The sequence below is a fragment of the Elaeis guineensis genome, chromosome 1, assembly GCF_000442705.2.
Source record: "Elaeis guineensis isolate ETL-2024a chromosome 1, EG11, whole genome shotgun sequence".
NCBI classification, from domain to species: domain Eukaryota; kingdom Viridiplantae; phylum Streptophyta; class Magnoliopsida; order Arecales; family Arecaceae; genus Elaeis; species Elaeis guineensis.
The window spans coordinates 163,271,177-163,293,065 of NC_025993.2; the positions used below are offsets into that span (position 1 = coordinate 163,271,177).

Genomic DNA, 21,889 nt, shown 5'->3' on the forward strand with positions numbered 1-21,889 from the left:
TTATTATAGTGTGATGCGCATGCACCCGGAGCATATAAAGTTACCTGAATCATGATTGTTCTAGATGTCCTCTTATTGTCCCTTGGATCCATGGGTCAATATACTTTATGCGAAATATTGAATCAATTTGCCCCCTTTCTAATGAAAGGTTGAGTTTTTGGTTCCTACCAAAAACATTCCTATGCGAATATGCAAAGCTGCAACAAGATTCACATATGAAAAGAACAGCAGAATACCAACATCTTGTAATTCAACTACATCCTGAATGTCAGATCCTGGACATAGAAGGAAAATTATTTTGCACTGTGATTACATTTCATAAAAAGTTCTTTTTAAATTGCTAACAGTATACACACTTATAGCAGCTGTTTTAGATAATATCAATAATTTGTCTAAAGCTGAGAAAAGGGACTTGACTCGACGTACAGATATACAACATAATACAACTAGCCCTCCACTGTTGAGAAATATGACACAGGCAAAGCAAATGCAACCTTAAAAGCAACCCTCTTAGATAATATTTAGTTTCTCATTAAATGAAAGAGCCTGTTGGCTTCTCTTAATCAAATGAAACAATCTTATCTCAAGTACACTAAATAGAAGCCTAACCCAAGTGAAAAGCATTCAAGGAAGAATGACACACCATATTTAATTAGACACTGGTATAGTCTTTTCCAAAGCTATTATATGATGCTACTAGTTCTAGTAGGTGAATGTAGCAGAGCCATAATGTCCAACTGCTTGAGAAAAGTTCGATCTTCTTATCAAAAAAAAGAAAAAAAGAAAAAGAAAAGTTCAATATTAAGTAAAAGTCATTTAATTGACTATCTGCTGCAAAAGCATTAAGTTTATTCAAATTAATGAGGAAGCATCTATGCATAAGTTATCAGTCCCATGAACATTAATTGCCGCTCAGTTCAAAATTAGCAGAAGAAGTGGAATTGTCAGAACAGGCTAAAATATTTTTCATGCAGAGGGTATTCATTATTTTCCAAAAACACCCATTGCCATCTAATGATGTACCCATGAAAAGGAACTCATGGTAATTAGCAGCAATCTTTTGACCAGGCAACATTATCCTATCCAAACAACTTTATACCCCAAATTGAACCCTATGACAACACACTAGCACCCACAAGAAGCATGTCCTAAAGCGCATCATGATTCCACAAGCAATTCCATTACATGGGACTAGGTGTAACTATAATGAGCATGCCATATTGAGTATATGTAGGATTTGCAAATAACTCGAGCACCCTAAGAAACTCTTCCAAAGAAACTAGTCTTTGGAATTCTTAACAAACCTAACACAGAAAATGATGTGCATAGCTACAGTCTGCAACATCTACAAATTCAGAGAATTTTCTTTCCAATTTTCAAGTTTCAATACGTACTACTTTCCCTCAAACATACTTTCTGGATCATAAATCAGTCAATCCACTATCTGAAGCAAGATAGAACCAACAATAGAACATTTTAAGTCAAAGGCAAGCTGAACACTAAAAAAATGTACAATATGACATTTTGAACCTGAAACATCTCTCTTGGCTTACTAGAGTCTGACATATGACTCAATGACATAGCCGAACTCCAAAACTCATCTCCTCAGAAAACTCAGGCTACAAGAATATCGGAGATGGATAGCCTCACCTGTGAAGAAGCCTCCTTTATAGTGGTTGAATAAGCAAGTGAAAAGGTATGGTACCACTCATAGAAGCTGACTAGGGATGTTGCTAGATGACTGGGACCAAATATTGATACTTTGCATCTCCCGTCTTCAGAGGAGACTCAGCAGCAAAATTTGGTGAAAAATGTCTTATGATGCCCCAATATTATGTGATTATAAATTTTGTTTTGAGTTTATGGAACTAGTAGGTTAAGACATGCAGTCTCCAGATAGGAAATTCAACAATTTTGGTGTAAAAAAAATAATGTGTCAAAAAATCTAATTGAGTTTGTGATCTAATGTTACATAGGCAGTAGTAGGCAGGTACACCGGTTTCTTGCTTTGGTATAAAAATAGTTGGAAACAGACTGTCTTGAAAACATGAAACTTTTTGGAAGCAAGCTACAAGTGCAGGTTGTAGAGTATAGGATGCATGAAATGTTGTACTGCAATGAACCACCTGGTTAGGGTCGAGCCATACAGGGGGTGGACTGGCATGGTTCCCCCCTCGGTTCGAGAAAAAGAGAGGAAGAGAGGGGAGGGAGGGAGGGATAAAGGGGGGAAGAGAGAGAGAGAGGGGAGGCGAGGGAAGGAGGGAGAGGAAGGCAGAAGGAGCCAAACAGCGACTGGCGGCCCTATATTTTATTTCAGGGCTTCAAATTGAAGTTGGCAGGTGCTGCCAAGGAGCCCTGGCCCTTGTTTCGTTCAAAACAGGAGAACTGATGGCCCCCTCTACCTCTCTCCCCCACCCTTCTTCTCCCTCTCCCTCCCTCCCTCTCTCTTCTTATCTTTCCTTCTCCCCCCTCCCCCTCTCCGCCAGCCTTACTATGCAGGTGCGGACTTGGAACAGAACGGCATAGTACTGTACCGCACCATATTGCTGGGCAATCGATATGGGTCTCAATAATGGCACAACATATCTTGATAATATTTCTTGAAATTTTGGTTCAACAAGCTGCAAAGTTTATGCAAATGAACCTGACCATAGGATATAAGAAAATGACGACCAATATATCATGCAGAGGATCAATGTCAAATGCATAAGGGTACATTGCTAATGGTGAAAATTTGGAAACAAACTGCATTGATGAACTTTTTAAAAAAAAAAATCTTTAACATTACCTTCCAATCAATCCTGCAAGAGGGCCATTTGTGATCCTACAAACATCATTGCAAATAATTATTAATACAAGATGACCAAATATTAACAGATCAAATACAAAAATATGTAATGCATTTCTTTAGCGACCATTTGTTGTCCTACAAATGTTGCAGCAAGTAATTATTAATATAGGAATGCCAGCAATTAACAGATGAAATTTCTTTAGAGCATCACTTACCCATATGAAATTCCACCACCTGCAGAGAAACCACCACTAGGACGCTCAACAAGATTCATTACTAAATCAACCTTGCGTGGATCTGCAAAAGTCCAAAAGGGTATGAATGTAGAGTAAAAAAAAAAAAAACAGATCATATCGCTCATGATTTGCTTTCAGCAGCAATTGTTGAAGATGTTAAGATGGCATGTAATGTCTAAAAGTAATTGCAGAAGAGAAAAGATTTATCAACTGCTTGCAAATTGCAGGCACAAAATCTGGAGCCTATCAAATTTTCTGCAATGACAAAGTGCAAAGCACACAACATAGATTCACAAAGTTACATACCACCGAGTAGCCATAAAACTACCCAGCTAAAAAAATAAAAGACCCAAATACGCAACAAGTATTCAAGACCCAGTGGGATTTCGTACAGGACATCGAGAAAGGGCACCATCACAAGTGTCGGGATGGGGACCATCCCACTGTCATCCCAGCTTCATGTTAGGTTCATTCCACGACACCCTCCATCCCAAGTGTCAAGACAAGGCATGATGGAGGCACATCCAGTTCCACTAAAAAATGGAGATGGCCCCATCCAATGGCATTTGAGTCATTGGTAAAATGTGTACTTTCATTCTTGTACCATGTATACTAATCTTTGCCCTTTTCTATATTGAGGAATACCACTCGCCTTTTAAATGTGAGACAAAAATTTAATCCAATTTTCCTATTCACAGAACAACTGTCTCTAGAGCAGGGAAGCTTCAGCTTTAGAATTTGCAACCTCATTGAACCACCTGAATGTAGCTCAATAAGCAATGGCCTACTTTGTGAAGATTCTCTAGCAAACATGGGTTGAAAATTTTGTCTTCATTTGGTTTTGCACCTCATACAAACTGCTGCATTTGATTTATCTTTCAGTTCACCTGTCTATCAGTGCCGCCAATTCATTTGTCACACCCTACAACTACAGATTACATAGATTGTTTCATATTATAGAGGTTACTGTTTTCTTTTTAATACTTTTGCACCTCTTGGAAAATTGTAAATGCTTAATGTACCGTGCTTTTAGCATTCCAAATTTAGCAGCAAGTTATTCCACATATTAACATGTATCCTAGCCCTCATTTCTTCATCTCCAGCTCCAGCTTCCTGCTCCTACATGCCAAAACCAATCTTAACTTTTAAAATTGAAAACAGTTGAGGTCTTGCATGCTAAATCATCGATATGGTCATGTCAGCTCGTTCATATTATATCACTTAAGCAGCATTTTAACACTTGATACATTAACACAATAAGAAATCTGAGATGAACTTTTGAGCTGCAAATCAGTATGGTTAATTTTAAATCCATTGCGAATGTTGTACAATCAAAATGTGCAAAAATAGATAAATGCATGATTGATTAGAAAAATTTGTGATGATATATCCATTGTGAATAGAAGTTAAACTGGAAAAAAAGAAAAAAAGGGAACTAATAAAGGTAATTTACCTCCAGTAGGCTGAGGAATAATTGTAACATCTTCCATAATTCCCATTGTTAGTATTGTCTCAACATCTCTTTTTCCTTGGAGTCTACTGTATACCTAATGCACAAAGTGTTGAAGAGATAAAAACCTTATCAGCCAGGATGATGGATAAGAACACAACCATATACTTCAATATAAGATATAGTTGTTCTCCCCACTAGAGAATGTGAGACACAAACATATCGAACAAATCAGTATATTTTGGATAAAAATATTGTCACTCGCAACTAGAGCACATGAGTTACAAGCACACAGTTTGTTTTTCGCATGCTAATTATGATAAGATCATGTTAATTTGTCTTGCAACAACCAAGCAGGGGAAAAAGAAACATAAGCCAATTTTGATATCATTGTGGTTTAATCTTCTTGCCATGAAAAAAGTACTTTGCAAAAATGACATATGATTCCATGCGTAGATATATATGCACAGAGTTAAGAGATTATTTACACAAAACAGCAAAGAAATTGCAGTATTTCCTTCAAGGCATCAATCTTCAAAAAGTTGGTTTGTATATTATGATTTGTACCTTAGACATAAATGCATCTTCAACATTGCACAACCTCTGAACTTTCTTTATAAGGAAAAAAATAAACAAAGCACGAGCCATAACAACAATCATCATAATCATCAAGATATATCCCAACAAAACAAAGATAAACCTATTTAGATAAGCCCATTTGAGATATAGCAAAGCAAACACTCTCATCCAGGGACTAAAGAGCCACATAAAATGAAGGCCCATGCTTTGACCTGTCCTTTCTTTGTTGTCAGTTGCTGAAGTATAGTCTCTGGCCTTGTCTTCCCTGTAGTTGGTTCACCGCTGAATATAACCATATAGAGAATTACGGTCAGCAAACAACCAATACAAGTGGTTACAATAATGCTTTTTGTGATTCCAAATGCACTAAGATATGATTCTCACGTCCTTCTATCAAGGAACTGAATGATGATGTTATTAACCTCGGCTTCAGAGACTTGCAACCTAAGGATTCCTCCTGAAAGAATCTCAGCATATGAAACCTGAGAAAACAATCCCGCCAAAAAAGGACCAGTGACAGATTAAGTATATCTTTTGAAAAAGGCTTAAGAAGTGAACTTGCAAGGAAAATAATGACTACAAATCAGACGCCACTAGAAAAGCTATTTCACAACAGTAAGTGCAGTGAAGTACCAACCAAACCAGATAGCCCACGGTCCGAATACCAGCCATTGATGGATTTGATCACTTGATCCAGATGCCTTATGTTGACTATTTTTCCTGCATAACTTGACACCAAATACTTAACTAAGTGCCCAACTGACAATAGCATCAACTGAAGGTTGCGAAGGCTAAAGAGTTGTGACTTGTGAGAGAATATATTTTCCACCGATCATACTTCCACTCTTTTCATCTAAGACAATGGATTGCCAACCCTCCATGATCTTCATCATGATCAGGGGCAGCACTACCAATGTCATAGGTCCACAGAGAATTACAGAAGGGAGGGGATTTATTTAACAAAAATCACCAATAATCTAGATGGAAGTTGGGAGAAAGAATTTAAACAATTAGATTTTGATAGAATATATAAAATTTACATGGCAGAAGTTAATAAACCTGGCCATTAACAGGTGTGATAATCTTTGTAATTATAGTTTTGATTTACATGCTTTTATTGTGATGATTGGCTTGGTTGCTTAGTCTTATTTTTCCTGTTCTGTGATGGTAGCAAACTATAAAGGAAATATATAAGAATAGACGAAAGAACCTACCATATCCATCACGAAATGCATCCTCCACAAACTTTAAAGGAAGAACATTTGCACCCTCACAAATCAATCCTCGGGACTCCTGATTTGGTTCTACCTGTTACCACATCAAAGAAATTCACAAACTTGTGTCATGGAAAACCAGATTAATCATAGATTTTCCTTTACAAGCCTGCAAGGTCTAGCCCACTTGTCATTTGATTCTATGATTTATGATAAATAGATCGCTTGAGGGCTAAAACTGAACAGTCTTTAGTTGAAATGAAAATGAACCTAAAGTCTAAACATCATGAAGTCATTGCTCATGAGCGCTATTTAGTTCAACATCTCATTTGATACCACAAGAATATAGTTAAAGCTATGTATATGTTAAAATTGCATGATGATGCAATCAAATCTTATCAGAACCAATGAATACCAATACAAAAAATGGCTAGTATGATCCCCAATGCATCATGAATTTAAACCGTTAGTAAAATTACATGTTTATTGCACCTAACCTCAACATTCTTTCGGAAATCAGAATTAACCAATTGATAAGAAAAGAGCATTGTAAGCGTCTAAAATCTACCTTTCCCATCTCCAATCCTCATTGATATGATTTTATGAACAATTCAAGAAAAGAAGATCGCAAGCTGTAAAGCACTAGTGGCCATGATAACACAAAAAGTCCTTCCTTTTCCCAAACTCCTCCTTGTTTAAACCCTATAAGCACAATTTTTAAATATCTTGAATCCAAGCCGAGAAGGAAACAATCAAAGAACAAGCCTTTACCTGAAAGACCAGCCGGATCCCATCCCGGGTGTCGATGGCAACAGGCATACACGACCAAAAGAACCCGCTCTCGATGATCCGGAGCACGTCCTCCTGCACCTCCCGCACAGTGAGCGCCGAGTTGGGCCGGCACGACTTCAGCGCGGCGGCGGCGGCCGCCTCCAAGTCTGCCCGCTCCAGGGCCTCCCCATCCTTGTTCCGAATCAGCACCTCGCTGATCAGGACCCGCTCCTCACCCTCCTTCCCATGCCGCCGGGGGTTCGCCTCCGCCTCCGCCTCCGCCCGCGCCACGGCGAGGGAGGACCAGCGGAGAAAGTTGGGCCTCCATCGGTTGGGAAGAGATGCCACGAAGCCACGTATCGCATCCGTAGCTCGGTCAAGATGGAAGGAGAGATGGTGGCGAGCGAAGGGGAGGGTAGAGAGGAGGGGAACGGGGTGGGCGATCGAAGAGTGAGGAATTTTAACGGAGGAAGACACGAATCGAACGTCTTGGTTTCTCGCCATTGGCATGGAGAAGAATGGGGGAGAGGGGGGGAAGAAGACGAGAGAACCCTAGGGTTCGACGGTTTCTCTCAAAAACCCTAGCTTTCCGCCATTTTACTGGGAGCGAAAGCTTCCGGAAGGGCGTTTTTAGGCTCGGCAGCGGGGGCCAGCGAGTTAGGGCCGCGCGCCGGTTGAACCCGGCTGGATTCGGTCCGATCGGAACTACGAAGGATTTAGACCGCGGGCGAGATCCAGCGCACTAGTCGACGTCGCGCGCGGTGCTCTTCGGTGTTTTTCAGGTTGAGATGTTGTAATGCCGCTTGCGATGGAATGGAAACCGTGTACGCAACGATGGTGGTGGTGATGACATGAGCCTTCAATTACGATCATCAGTGATCACCATCCACAGACTATCTTAATATCTCTTGGCAAATATTTTAGATCTGTTGCGGTCAATTTCTCTGTCGTTCGATCATTGATATCGTGCATCTGTAAAAAAATCCTCACAGATCGGAGATACCTCCGACGGAGATCCTCCAACGATCAAATCAGAAAGGAGACTAGACAACAGTGAAAAATCAGGGACTCAACGGAAGAGAGGAAAAGAGAGCTCAAGAACTAAGAGGCGCTTCTCGAAACTCAAAACTTATGACCTACCAATAATGTTGCCTTATCCCGTTTTATAGTAGAATGCGGTATGATCCCACCATTAATGGTGCAGACAACTGAGGAGTTGTCAAATCGTCGGAGGCTGTCAAATCACCGTAGGCTGTCAAGTCACTAGAATCAATCTATGTCCTTGGCAGGACAATGCCCCAGGGCGGCCATGCCGCATGTCCTTGATAGGACAACTGCCCATAGCGGTCGTACGGCATTTGGATGGGCTGGCCGACTATATGTCGGTATTCGGCTGTCGAAACGTTCGGTGATGACCCAGGGACACCATCGACTGATCTGGTGCCTAGCGGAAGTCGGGCGTCGGCTGCCACCCCCGACAGTGGGTCGGTGATTTGGGCTCGGCCACTTGATCGGTCAGGAACAATATAAGTCTGTTCGGCCAACATACCTTTGGTCGGATATCGTCGAAAGCCGCCGGCAGTCATTGTCGGAGCCGTCGGTCGGTCCGGTCGGTAGAGTCGGACGTCGGTCGGACAGATCCGAGGGTAAGTCGGCGTAGAGGGGTCGGTCGATATATCCCAACAGTTGCCCCCCCACTCCTGAGTCGGATGTCATGTTGGCCAGTGTTTCCACGTGGGCGACGGCTTCGGGCGAAAGGAGTGGTTACCCATCACGTCATGCTCCGACTCTGACGGTCATACCAACGAACGATCCGATGTCAGACGTCCCATTGGGAACGTGAACTGTCGTCCCCTTGGGATCATGAACCGCCGTCTCCTTGGAAATGCGAACCGCCGTCTCCTTAGGAACACGAACCGTCGTTGGTTAATGAATCCTGAAACGCAGTTTTTCTGCCACGTGTCGGGGGGCTATTGAGCCCGAACCGTTCACGCGGATGGAGGCGATGTGGCTCGATCCGGGGCAGGTGCGTCGAACCGTCGGACCGAGAAAAGGCCCAGGTGCTGCCACGTGTCGGCATCCGGAAAGCCCTCATCCGGCACGCTTTCATCTCGACTGTTGAAGACCTTATATATATGCGGCCACTTACATCCAAAACTTCACTTTTGCTGCAAATATGCTCCTGGCGCTGAGGCTCTGTCGAGTTATCCCCAGTCCCAGGTAATTGTCTCCATCCCCTCCCTTTGAAAGCTCCTTTCGAAGTTTTCTTTTCTGTGCCTGTTTCCTTGCATCCTTTCTTCTTTGCCACTTTTCTCTTTGTTCTTCTTTCTGGGGCTAGCGTTATGGCTAGGACCTCTCCTCGAGGAAGTCCGTCGGGGAACCCGACCGACGATTCCCGGTTGACCCCGGAGGTGGAGGTTTCTTCACTTTCATGGGCAAACATCGAACGGCTCAGGGAGCAGTACAGTATCCCGGAGCAGTTCGAGCTCTTCGCCCCTGGGGCTGAGGGTCGGGTTAACAACCCGCCTCTGGGCCAGGTGGCCTTCTATGTCGAGGACCTTCGGGTAGGTCTTCGCTTCCCGATTTCGAAGTTTGTCCGGAATGTTTTGGATTATTACGGACTTTGTCCGGTGCAATTGGCGCCGAATTTAGTCCGGTTAATAATCAGTTTTGCTCTGTTGTGTCGGCTTTTGCCGACCTTTCCTCGTATTTCTCTCTTTCGGGCGTTCATCGTCCTCCGACCCCACCCAAAAGTCCGAGGGTAGTGGTTCTTCAATCTCTGGAAGGATCTTTCGTTCATCATCGGTCTTCCATCGTCGATCCACGGGTGGAAGAACTAATTTTTCTTTGCTTCCTCTTCGTTACTTTGGAGGTTCCCTTCCCGCTGGAGCGACCCTCGGACTTAGCCGAACGAAAACAGTCGGGTGGAGGATAGAGACCGAGAGGACTTTCACCGACTGAAGGATGTGTCGGTGCCGAAGCAGAGGGAGCTCGTCACCGAGCAGGCTCTGTACGACGCCGGCCTAAGTTCGGTTCTTCGTTTAGGTACATCTCGATCTGTCGGTCATCTTTTGTCTTTTCCATCCGTCTTTGGATTTGTGCTGACCCTTTGTTAAAATTGCAAGGATGCCGTCGAGAGTGAGGCTGACCGACGTCGATATTCGGCAACATGCGGCGAGGAAGAGACCAGCACTTTGGGTCGGACCTTCGCGGCCTCCCAAGAGGCCTCAGATAGCATCGCCGACTGACATTGCGACAGCGGCAGCGCAGCCCGACACCGAAAGTGCGTCGGGCTATGAGCTGGTCATCGCCCTGTCGGCACCGGCGGTGCCACCCGAGCGCTGTCCAAGGAAGGGGCGGCTGAGGGGGCAGTCGAAGGAGCGTCAGCTCCCCCACCCATGGAAGAGGTACGGGTCGAAGCACGTGAGCTCGAACGACTTGAGGCGGCGGCCGTCGCGGCCTCGGGAGGGATCCAGTCGAGCTCGAGCTTCCCGTCTCTCTCTGATTTCCAGGCCTGGGCGGCCGAGCGAGGGAAGGCTCCGATGGCGTCGGGCGACGACACAAGGTCGGTCGACCGCGTCGCATCATCCGACGTTCAGCTTTTCGAAGGAGCGTCGGCCCTGGACAACTATGATTTGGCCAGGAGGTTGTGCCAGGCAACCATTCTCCCGGTCGATCGGGAGATCATGAAGAGTCGGTTGGTGACCGACATGCTTTCTTCCTTTTATCCGACTATGATCCAGGTGAGCTCCTCTTCTTCCTCCTTCCTCTTCATTATTGTTTTCTATCAGTTCAGTTTTCTAACAACCGACCTTCTACCTGCAGCTGATCTACAATATGTCCGAGCTGGAGATCGGGTATCAGAAGTTCGGCGACTTCCGGGCGGCCTGGAAGAAAAGGGCCGAGATCGTCGAGGCTGAGAAGGCGACGTTGGTCGACCAGCTGAAGCTGTCGGTCGATCATGAGGCTAGGCTCGAGGAGAAAATCTCCCGACTCACCAACGACCTAGCCACCTCGGAGGTCGAACTTCAGTCGGCTCGCGAGCAGATCCAGCGCAAGACCCGCTCCGTTCACCAACTGCAGCGGGAGCAGGACGGCTGCGTCAGGGAGCTTGAGGCCGAGCACGAACAGCTTCGCGTTAGCCTGGAGAACCTGGCCAAAGCCGAGGAGAACTTGTCCTCCGCCCAAGCTGACATCGACATAGCGAAGGCGGAGGTGGAGTTGGCCAAGGAGGCGCTGAGTCGGGCGGTAGAGGACTTTCGTGGCTCGGATTAGTACCGGGAGGAGCTCCTCGAGAGCGGCTTTGCCTCCTATCGGGTGGGGTACGAGGATGCCCGAGACGCAATTCAGAGTCTGCACCCAGAGCTTGACTTGAGCGGCATCGTCCCTCCAGGATCGAAGGACCAAGCCGCAGAGGAGGAGGCTGACCCATTATCGATGGAACGAGTTACCGAGGATGAGGTGGCTCCAACCCCCGATCCCTCCCTGACCCGAGCGGGCACGCCGGTTGCTCCCGAACTCCACCCGATGCAAGAAGTCGACTCCGACGAATAGTCGGAGTATCTGCCCGTTATCTTTGTAATTCTATTTTTTGTTTAGTCTTTGATATCTGTAATCGGCTTCGTCCTAATTTTGTAATCGGGCTTCGACCCAATTTTGTAACCAGGCTTCGGTCCAATTTTGTAAGTCATTTTAACTTAGCAAAATCAAAGATTTTTACACTTTTTCCCGCGTGTGATTGAATGTCTTTGATCGTCCGAGCTATCTCCGAGTGCATAGGTCGTAGCTCCGACATATCTCACTAGGATGCTCGGTAGGGTCTAGCGTAGCCAATCAAGGTAGTCAGTAGTGTGCACCGTGCCAAGGACAGTGCAAGCCTCGATCGCAGGCCGGCATCCCGACCGTCATACAGATAGCGTAAGATCCGATGGTCGAGAGCCGTACTGATTGTAGGTCGAGTGTCCGCCGCCCAGACCTTTGTCGGGTATGTACGTCAGGCTGAGTGTCGGTCGATCACCGAATGTAGCTCATTGTACAGGATAACGATGATAAGTCAAATATCCGTTGTTCGGCCCTTGGTCGGGCATGCACATCGAGACGTATGATAAACGATAGCAAGCCGAATATCTTTCGACCAGTTGTGACCAAGTCGGTTTGTTGTAAGTCGAATATCCATTGTTCGGACCTTGGTCAGGCGGGTACATCGCAGTGAAAGATAAACGGTGGCAAGCCGAATATCCTTCGATCGATCGTAATCGAGTCAGTTTGTCGTAAGTCGAATACCCGTTGCCCAGACCTTGGTCGGATGGGTACGTCACGGTTGTCTTAGCATTTTGTCCTTCTTAGTCGAAGCTAAGTCGGCAAATTAGCCAGCCGCGTTGGTCGAAGCCCTTTGCCTTTAGAGGCGAAGGCCGTTGGTTCAGCGATCGAGCCGTAGGCTTAGCGTAGATTCGGCGATCGAGTCCAGATTCGACGATCGAGTCATAGATTCGACGATCGAGTCGTGGGTTTCCAACAAGATGTTGGGACCAAATCGGGACGTCGAGGCTCGTACTTCTGGCGAGAGCGGACCTTCGACAGAGAGCCAAACTTTGTAGACTCTGGAGTTTTGAAATTGTATTGTATTCCGAGCAAGAAGGGCATACAGAGTTCATTGGTAATACAATTTCAGGTTGTCAGCATTTCAGGTCCGGAGAATGGCCGTCCCTTCCAGGGTTTCAAGTCGGTAGGCGCCCGGCCTGCAGGTGTCTGCAATCTTGTAGGGTCCTTCCCAGTTTGGGGATAGTTTTCTTGATTCTGAGGCTTCGAGACTTTCGCCTTCCTCACAACCAGGTCTCCGGGTCTGAAAGATTTTGGCCTAACTTTAGCATTGTAGTATCGGACCACTCTTTGTCGGTAGAAAGTCATGTGGAGTTGAGCCTCGCGTCGGAGCTCGGCAGGAGATCCAAGTCAGCTCTCCGACACTTAGAGTTGCCCGGTTCACAGTATTGCTCAACTGTAGTCGATGGTAGCCCGATCTCTAGTGGGATCATTGCCTCTATCCCATAGGCCAGGTTGAAAGGAGATTCCCCGATCGGAGTCTGGGGTGTCATTCAGTATGCCCACAGGATCGAATGCAACTCTTCGACCCAGAGGCCTCTGGCTTCATTCAGTCAAGTCTTCAACCCATGCAGAATGGTTCGGTTGGTCACTTCGACTTTCCCGTTGGACTGTGGATGGCCGACCGAGATCAACCTGTGCGTGATATGAAATCTCGCACAAAACTCTCTGAAATCATTGTTGTCGAACTGTCGCCCATTGTCGGTGATGATGGTATACGGTAGTCCGAACCTAAAGATGATGGACTTCTGGACAAAGTCTTCCATCTTACGCTCGGTAATTTGCGCCAGAGGTTCGACCTCCACCCACTTGGTGAAGTAGTCGATCGCGACAACTATAAACTTTTTTTGACCAGACGATGGAGGGAAAGGACTGAGTATATCGATCCCCCATTGGACGAAGGGCCATGGGGCGACAATGGAAGTCAGTTGGTTGGCAGGTCGGTGTTGTAAGTTGGCATACTTCTGACACGGCTCACACCTCCGAACCAAGTCAGCCACATCTTTCCTCATGGTGGGCCAATAATAACCTTGCCGCAGGACTTTGTAGGCCAAAGATTTGCCCCCCAAGTGACTCCCGCAGATCTCTTCATGCACCTCCCTGAGTGCGTAGTCCGCATCCGTCAGTCCCAGGCACCGTAGCAAGGGAAGGGAGAACGACCTTTTGTAGAGTCGCTCATCCATCATTACATACTGGGAGGCCACCCATCGGAGTCGCTTGGCTTCCACGGGATCTTCGGGGCTGGTTCCATTAGTCAGGTACTAAACGATCGAATCCATCCAGCTTGGCTCGATCGTCAGTTGTAGTACCTCCTCAGCCCTGTCGATGCTCGATTGCTCGAGACTCTCCACAAGTGTCCGGCCCAAAGCGCCGTAGGCAGATGTCGCAAGCCTGGAGAGTGCATCGGCCCGAGCATTCTCCGACGTGGGAATGTGAAAATCTTGAAATACTTGAGGTGTGCTACGAGATCTCTCACCTTCTGAAAATATTTCGCCATGGTCGGGTCCCGCGCTTCGAATTTGCCTTTGACTTGCCCCACAATCAGATGGGAGTCGGAAAAGACTCTGAGGCTGTCGATCCCGAGCTCTTTCACCACTCTCAAGCTGATGAGAAGTACTTCATACTCGACTTGATTATTGGAAGCTTTGAAGTTGAATCGAAGGACGTACTCGATAACCACTCCCTCTGAGTTAGTAAGCAAGAACCCGACCCCGCTCCCTTGGGCATTGGAAGCTCCATCTATATGTAACACCCAGGTTGACCCAGGGTCAAATTCAGAAGTTGCAGCTTCTTTGGAGCTCCCATCTTCCGACATTTGGTCGGCCGTTGGGCATTCCGCAATAAAGTAGGCCAGGACTTGGACTTTAAAAGCAGGTCGTGGTCGATACTGGATGTCAAACTCGCTTAGCCTCATCGCCCATTTCACCGGTCATCCCGATGTGTCGGGGCGGTGGAGGATTACCCTCAGGGGCTGGTTGGTGAGGACCACGATGGTGTGTGCTTGAAAATACGGACGGAGTCGTTGCGTGGATATGACCAAGGCAAATATCATCTTCTCTGCCCTCGAGTATCGAGTTTTAGCTCCGCGGAGCACTTTGCTGGTATAATATACGAGCTGGTGAGTTTGGCTCTCGTTCTCCTAAATGAGCACCGAACTAATAGCCTCCGGGGCGGTGGCCAAATAAAGGTACAATATTTCTCCGACCGTCAGCTTTGCAAGCAAGGGCGGAGAAGTCAGATACTTCTTCAAATCCTCAAAGGCTTCCAGCACTCATTCGGCCAAGAGAAGTCCTTTGTCTGCCTCAGGATTTTGAAGAACGGGAGGTATCTCTCAGCCGACTGAGAGATGAATCGACTGAGTGCGATGATCTTTTCATTGAGCTGCTGTACCTCTTTTTTGATGTTCGGATGCCGCATGTCGATGATCGTCTTTATCTTCTCGGGGTTGGCCTCAATTCCGCATTGAGAAATGAGAAATTCGAAGAACTTCCCCGAAGCTACCCCGAAGGCACACTTAGTCAGATTTAGCTTCATCGATGTCGCCGAAGAGTGTGAAAGTTTTTTCCAAGTCTTGGACATAATCTGAAGCCTGTGCGCTCTTCACCAGCATGTCGTCCACGTACACCTCCATGTTTCGCCCGATTTGATCTTTGAAGACCTTATTGACGAGGCGTTGGTAGGTGGCCCCGACATTCTTCAGACTGAAGGGCATCACTTTGTAGCAGTAGAGGCCCTTGGTGGTCATAAAGGCCATATGCTCTTCATCCTCGGACGCCATCCGGATCTGATTATACCTGACGAAGGCATCCATGAAGCTGAGCAGTCGATAACCGGACGTCGCATCCACCAGTTGGTCGATCTTCGGCAAGGGGAAGCTATCCTTCAGGCAGGCCCGATTCAAGTCGGTGTAGTTGATATAGATCCTTTACTTTCCGTTGGCTTTCTTCATCATGACGATATTTGCGAGCCAGTCGGGATACGTGGTTTCTCTGATGAAGCCCGCCTCGAGTAGCTTGTCCACTTCCTTATCGATGGCCTTCTGTCCTTCGAGGCGAAAGCCCATTTCTTCTGTCTCACCGACTTCACGCCAGGGACGATGTTGAGTCGGTGAGTCATTGTTTCTGGAGGTATGCCAGACATATCCGCTGCCGACCAAGTGAATACATCGGTGTTAGCTTTCAACAACTCTATCAGCTACCGTCACTCCGGTCGGACAACTGCGACCCGACCCAAACGATCTGTTCAGGATCCTTGGTCATCGAGATGGAAATCAGCTGTTCAGTCGGTTCACCCCGCTCCTCCTCTTCCGTTGGTCCAGCTTGTTGACCGTTAGGGAGTCCTTTAATTCATTGCTTTGAGTAGAGATTTGAAAGCATTGCCAGGCGAGTTGTTGATCCCCACGCATTTCTCCAGCTCCGTTTTTAGTCGGGAACCAAACCAGCAAGTGGTATGTTGAGACTATCGCCCTGAGGGCGTTTAGTCCAGGTCTTCCAAGTATGGCGTTGTAGGTCGAAGGTACTTGGACGATCGTGAATGTCATGTGGATGGTGTTTTGTCTTGGTTCGGTCTTAGCTGTCACGAAAGAGTAATTTCTCCTTCCACCATGACGGCTTCCCTGGCAAAACTCACTAGGGCGTAAAGACTCTTCTGAGTCGGTCAGTCGCATTCGAAAAAAGGCTGAGTAAAACAAAATATTAGTTGAGCTTTCATTATCTACAAGAATCTTTTTTACATCATAGTTCGCTATCGTCGTCGAGACAACAACAGCATCATCATGGAGAGTTTGGATTCCCCGAGCATCCTCATCTGTGAAGATGATTACATTGTCCTGGCGCGGCCTCTTCGTTGACTCCTCTTCAGCAGTCGTCCCCTGATCTGTCATTTGGAGATCATATTGATGACCCCAGTCGTAGGCTGATTATCCGCTGCCTCTTCAGTCGGTTGGGGTTGTCGGTCGGGAAGGGGCCGAGCCGGTGGGTCCCTTCGATACTTCCCGAGATACCCTCATCGTATGAGGGCCTCTATTTCATCCTTAAGTTGGATGCATTGCTCGGTGGTGTGACCGTAGCCCCGATGAAACCGACAGTATCTTCTCCAGTTGAGGCCTTTGCCTTCAGAGGCGGGGCCGTCGCAGATATTCTGCTCCTTCGATCTCCATCAGAATCTGCGCATGAGGAGCAGAGAGAGGAGTGTAGGAGTCATACCTGCGATGCATCGGTCTCGGACTCCGATGTCGGGGCAATCTCAGACTCCGTCATCGGGATGAGACCCGTTTATCAGTCGAGGGCCTGCTGGGTTTAGCAGCAGTCCGATTTTTCTTCCGCTTCTCCTTTTGGCCTGCGCCTTTGATCGGAAGCTCCCTCGTCCGCGCGCATGTATTTGTATGCGCGCTCCAGCAATTCGGCATACGTCTGGAGGAGAGTCTTGTACAAGGAATATGTGAACCGGGACCCCTTAGCCCCCTCTTCATGGCTGAGATAGCCATGTCTTCGTTGAGATCCTGGACCTCAAGTGTCCCGCGTTGAATCGGGCCACAAAGTATCGGAGCGTCTCATTTTCTTCCTGTTTGAGGGAGAAAAATTGTCCGAGGTTCGTGACAGTTTCTGACTGGTGCTGAAGTGGGCCACGAAAGAATGCTCGAGCTGCCCGAAGAAGTGGATACTCCCTGAGCGGAGGCTGAAATACCAGGCCCTGGCAGCTTTACGGAGCGTGTAGAGAAGCCGATGCAAAGGAGGGCATCGGTTGCCCCCTAAATCGTCATGAGAGCCTTGTAGCTCTCCAGATGGTCAACTGGGTCGGTGGAGCCGTCGTAAGGCTCCACGTGAGGCATCTTGAACCGACTAGGGATCGGTTCGTCGAGGATAAATCGAGAGAGAGGTTGGGTGGTCCGAAAATCGACGTCGTTCGAAGACTTCTGACCATCCGCCTGGAGTTGGACAAGCCGACGGTCGATTTCTTCGAACTTACGTTCGTAGTCGTCCAACCGTCGGTGTTGTAAAACCCCAGGATCGAACCTCCCGACGAACTTGAGAGTGAGGCGAACAGTGTCCGCGGCCGCTTCTCCTTCCTCGCCTGCTCCAGCTGGGAAGGAGAAGGACACCGAGACCGGTGGGTGTCGCACCATGGCCACCTCGCCCCCTCTCGGTGGGAGTGCTGAGACGGCTGCTCTTGAGGAGGAGACGGAAGCTGACGCGGACGTCGGTGGCTGCTTTTGGACGGCATAGGGTGCACCGCCGGTTGTTCTGACAACAGTTGCGGTAACTGAGTCAGTTGTTGTTGGAGGTTTTTGACTGCGTCTATCAGAACAGTCATTTGCCGCACGATCGTCACGATTTGCGCCTCCGTAGTTACCACCAGATGCGGAAGCTGGGCTCCGCTATGGACGGTGAAGGAGGGGCCTCTTTCTGATGGGAAGAGCACCTCGTCGATCCGATTGCTCTCGATCGCTGAGCCCTGATTTTCGTCATCTCGAGAGATTTTTTCAAGCTCTGTGGAGCCCGCTGGCTTACTTCTGTCGAATACCCCCTTCCTGACGTGCCAAATCTGTTGCGGCCAATCTCTCCATCGTCCGATCGTCGGTGTCGCACACCTGCAAGAAAATCCTCACAGATCGGAGATGCCTCCGATGGAGAGCCTCCGACGATCAAGTCAGAGAGGAGACTAGGCAACAGTGGAAAATCAGGAGCTCAGCGGGAGAGAGGAAAGAGAGCTCAAAAGCTAAGAGACGCTTCTCGAAACTCAGAACTTAGGACCTACCAATACTGTTGCCTTACCCCATTTTATAGTAGAATGCGGTATGGTCCCACCATTAATGGTGCAGACAACTGAAGAGTTGTCAAATCGCCGTGGGCTGTCAAATCACCGTGACTGTCAAGTCACTGGGATCAATCTATGTCCTTGGCAGGACAATGCCCCAGGACGGCTATGCCACATGTCCTTGACAGGACAACTGCCCATAGCGGTCGTATGGCGTTTGGGTGGGCTGGCCGATATATATCGGTATTCGACTGCCGAGACGTCGGTGATGACCCAAGGACACCATCGGCTGGTCTGGTGCCTAGCGGAAGTCGGCGTCGGCTGCCACCCCCGACAGTGGGTGGTGATTTGGACTCAGCCACTTGGCCGGTCGGGAACATATAAGTCTGTTCGATCGACATACCTTCGGTCGGATATCATCGAAAGCCATCACCGGCAGTCATTGTCGGAGCCATCGGTCGGTCCGATCGGTAGAGTCAGATGTCGGTCGGACAGGTCCGAGGGTAAGTCGGCGTAGAGGGGTCGGTCAGTATATCCCAACAGGGCCCAAATGTGGTACGTACATGTCAAAAGGGGATTTGTGCTTTTCACCCGGACCATCTCTCCTATAAGAGAAATTATTAGTTAGAATGTTGACTTTGGATCATCGAAAAAATATGGCCACATCATTTAATGAGATTAAAAAAATATACTAAAAATCAGATTGAAAGTGATTAACTATAGTTTATACTTCACTTTTATTCACATTTTCAACCAAGTGGAAAATTTTCTAAAATCTAGAATCACCAACTAATATTACAACATTTTATTGGATGGTCTCAAGTTCATATGATAAAATCATTTTAACCAATAATTTTTTCGTCTATGGCACCAATTCCCTTTTGTCATATGGTACTGAAACGTTCTACTTATATTAGTTTGCGGCTTTACAGCATTACTTCATTTTTTTTTTCATCTTATGCTGGAGAGGATTGCAGTTTTAAATTGCTCTCTTCTTATAAGCATTCAAATTAGTATATGGGAATTTCAAGACAAAAGTTAAGCATCGAAATATTTTATAAATGGATAATGAGAGTATGAAGTGATGGAAGATTTGATGCTGACATAATAATTTTCTCTTGCATCTAGAAGATCATGTTACCTTGCATGAGATTTGATGATGTTTCGAATGTACTTGTTACTATTCCTCTATTTCTAACTTGTCTGTTAGGCTTGATGTACATTTTGATCTTTTTTTCTAACTGCTCAAACATTAGATCAATTGGTTACTTGACATGATATTATAGCTTAAGCGCATGGTCCAAGCTACATGTGAGAGAAGGTGTTAAGTCTCATGTACATTTTTATCCTCTTCTTAGTAGCTTAAGTTTTTGAAACTAATTGTTTACTCAATATTATACTAATTTTATAAGCATTTAAAGTTTTCATATCTACATCATGTCACCATGACTTCTTTTATTTTTTTTTTTAAAGGTCTTATCACATAATGTTTCTGCAAATGCAAGTTAAGAGAGTAAAATATATACGGTTTATCGTAGAGAGATTCTGATTTTGTCTTTTGAAATAATAGCATTCAAGTTAGAGCAATATGACCATTGCACCAAATCTCCCTTGCATAACCTAAGTAACATCAAGGAGGCATTTCAAGAAATAAATTCATGACTCTCTTATATAACATGATTTTCACCCATCATCATTTATTATTATTACTATTATTGTTGTTGTTGTTGTTAATAATACTGTTACTATTGTTATTACTATTATTATATATTATTTAAGAAATTGATGAGCAGAAACTCCACTAACTTTTTTACATAATGAAGAAAGATTATAACGAAAAAGATGAATAAGTAGGAGAAGGAAAGAGATTGGTGTAGGTAAATGGAGGGTAAATGGAAATGTCAAGCTTAGTTAAAAATAGATTAAAAGCTAGTAAAGCTTTAAGAGATTCATGTTGCCTTCTTAAATGGTAGTATAATCTTTTGATCTTCGGAGAGATAAAGAGTGTGGTTCAATGCCAATTGTTTGTTGACTCCCTTTTTTGTGAATATTTTTTTTTGTTCCTTCTCACATTCTACAAGAATGGAAGGATGGTTGCAAAAATTTAATCCCCGGCTAATCTCAATGGTTTGTAACATTTGTTATTTTTTTTATTTGTCCAAAGATATTTGATGGAGCCTAATGAATCTCTCAATCTAGTTGCCATCATTGTTGCTTTCAATACATTTCATACCTTTTTCCTCATTGTGTTATTCACTTTATGATCTTTATTCTTCCGCATTTCATGACCAATCCCTATTTTCCTTGCATCCACTGTTGTTATTGTCATGCCCTCTTCGTCTCCACCATGCTTCTTCTCTTATAATGCCCCCCTTCCCCTCCATCCTCATAATTGTAATTGGCTATTCTACCCATTAATTTCGACCTCATGCCCCTTATTCATCTTCATAGACAAGAGGTATGTGACCAATAAAATAGAAAATTGATTCGACCACTCAAGAAAATTAATAATATGCCGTCATCCAACTAAATAACATGGGTCAAAAATCAACGATGAACATGACACAACAAAAAAAATAACTTAAAAGTTAAAGCTATCTTTGAAATCATTGAAGTACCTGCAATCCTCAAATCAATTGTGAATCTAGATAGCTCTTATTGAGCAGTCAATATGTGATTTCATTTCTTGCCTAGAAAGAGACCATTGTAACCATGTTTTTTTATCTTAACTATAAAATACAAAAAAAAAAAAAACAAAGTCACACCTTGTCAAAATTATTTAAAAAGATTCTATGTTAAGAATATAGTGCAACAGACAAACAAAAGCAATCCACCACAAGGCAACAATGAGGTGGGTAAAATGTGGATATCTCTCCCTCTCAATCATACGTTGCATGTTTGCTAATAGATTTTTCTAGTCGTGCTAGGTGGATTCCACAAATAGTAATTTCTTTAATATTTTTTTTTTGAAAGTTGAAGCATGAGAAGGTGCTTAATTAGTATATTACACAAGTTTGGACAGGAAGGGAGATTTTTCTCAGTTGTTGGATCCTTAACAATCTAGATTTAATACTAGATTATTGAAGTTATTTCACAAGATTCTATCTTACAGCCATAGTGCAAGCGGACAAGGGCAATCCATCAAGAGGATATGGGGAAGATGTGGATTTCTTCCATCATACATTGCCTATATGCCAATACATTATCTTGCTGGTGCTATTCAAGGCAGAATCTAAAAGTACTCTTTTGTTTTTTTTTTTGGAATTTAAAGTATGGAAAAGCTCTTACTAAACATTATATAATGGATAGGTAGGTGCCATTTTTCATAGCTAATAGATCCTCAACAATTTTGTAGCAGAACAGCTGGAGATTTTGAGAGGGATTCCCTTCTCTCTCAGTGAAGCCACATTCTTCTTGTCATTCTATCTCTCCGGCCACTTCATGGCCAATCTTATAAATAATCACCTCTCAACTCTCGAGAGAAAACCTTCCT

The 21,889-nt window shown here is 45.4% G+C and overlaps 1 pseudogene; it reads right to left on the reverse strand.

Annotated features, from left to right (window-relative positions):
* LOC140857041 (outer envelope protein 80, chloroplastic-like) overlaps positions 1 to 7,765 on the reverse strand; it is an 8,482-nt pseudogene extending 717 nt beyond the window's left edge.
* Positions 7,766 to 21,889: the final 14,124 nt, after the last annotated feature.